The sequence below is a fragment of the Arachis duranensis genome, chromosome 1 (assembly GCF_000817695.3).
Source record: "Arachis duranensis cultivar V14167 chromosome 1, aradu.V14167.gnm2.J7QH, whole genome shotgun sequence".
Lineage (NCBI taxonomy): Eukaryota > Viridiplantae > Streptophyta > Magnoliopsida > Fabales > Fabaceae > Arachis > Arachis duranensis.
The window spans coordinates 37,202,168-37,203,774 of record NC_029772.3 but is presented as its reverse complement, the minus strand read 5'-3'; the positions used below and the strand labels follow the sequence as shown (position 1 = coordinate 37,203,774).

Below are 1,607 nucleotides of genomic sequence, written 5' to 3'. Positions count from 1 at the left end.
GCCAATATGGCATTCAGAGCATCAATTTCAAGAACTCCTTTCCTCTGAGGTGTCTCATTATTCACGGAATTCCTCTCAAAAGTGTACATGAACTGGTTATTTGCAACCATGTCAATAAGTTCTTGAGCTTCTACAGGCCTTTTTTTTAGGTGAATGGATCCACCTGCAGAATGGTCCAGTGACATCTTGGAGAATTCAGATAGGCCATAATAGAATATATCTAAAATGGTCCATTCAGAAAGCATGTCAGAAGGACACCTTTTGGTCATCTGCTTGTATCTTTCCCAAGCTTCATAGAGGGATTCACCATCTTTTTGTTTGAAGGTCTGAACATCCACTCTAAGCTTGCTTGGCTTTTGAAGAGGAAAGAACTTAGCCAAGAAGGCCGCGACCAGCTTACCCCAGGAGTCCAGGCTATCTTTAGGTTGTGAATCCAACTATATTCTAGCTCTATCTCTTACAGCAAAAGGGAAAAGCATGAGCCTGTAGACTTCAGGATCTACTCCATCAGTCTTAACAGTCTCACAGATCTGCAAGAACTCAGTTAAAAGCTGGTAGGGATCTTCTGATGGAAGTCCATAGAACTTGCAGTTCTGTTGCAGTAGAGCAACTAGTTGAGGTTTCAGCTCAAAATTGTTTGCTCCAATGGCAGGGATTGAGATGCTTCTTCCATCAAACTTGGAAGTAGGTGTAGTGTAATCACCAAGCATCCTGCTTGCATTATTATTTTCGGCTGCCATCTCCTCTTCTTTTTCGAAAGTTTCTGTAAGGTTGTCTCTGATTGTTGTAATTTAGCTTCTCTTTGTTTCCTCTTCAGATTCCTTTCAGGTTCAGGATCTGCTTCAACAAGAATATTCTTGTCCTTGCTCCTGCTCATATGAAAAATAAAAGGGAACAGAAAATAATAATAGGGATCTTCTTTACCACAGTAGAGAGATTCCTTTATGTTAGTAGAATAAGAAGGGAATAGAAGAAGGAAAGGAGTCAAGAATCCAAACACAAGGGTGAAGATAGGTTCAGATTCTTTGAGATGAAGAGAAGCGTTAGTAAATAAATAAATAAATAGAAGGAGATGAGAGGGAGAGAGTTCGAATATTAATTTTGAAAAAGGGTTAGTAATTTTTGAAAATTAAAAGAAGAATTAAAATTAAAAATTAAAATTTAAAACAATTAGTTAATTAAAAGAATTTTGAAAAAGAGGGAGGTAATTTTCGAAAATTAGAGAGAGGAAAGTAGTTAGGTGGTTTTGAAAAAGATAAGATATAGTTAATCAAACAAAGAGTCAACTAGTTAGTTGAAAAAGATTTGAAATTTAATTTTGAAAAGATAAGAAGTTGGAAGATATTTTGAAATCAAATTTTTGAAAAAGATAAAATTTTGAAAAAGATATGATAGAAAAGATATTTTGAAAAAGAATTGATTTTTAAGATTAAAATTTAATTACTTGATTAACAAGAAACTAAAAGATATGATTCTAGAATTTAAAGATTGAACCTTTCTTAACAAGAAAGTAACAAACTTCAAATTTTTGAATCAATCACATTAATTGTTAGTAAAGTTTTTGAAATTTTGAAATAAAGATAAGAAAAAGATTTTAAAATTCAAAT

At 33.4% G+C, this 1,607-nt stretch overlaps 1 non-coding gene across 1 annotated transcript; it reads left to right on the top strand.

Moving 5' to 3' along the window:
• The first annotated feature begins 239 nt into the window (after positions 1 to 239).
• Positions 240 to 347, top strand: LOC127742957 (small nucleolar RNA R71). Its single transcript, XR_008004302.1, has one exon. It is a non-coding gene; the product is annotated as a small nucleolar RNA R71 (small nucleolar RNA).
• The last annotated feature ends 1,260 nt before the right edge of the window (positions 348 to 1,607 follow it).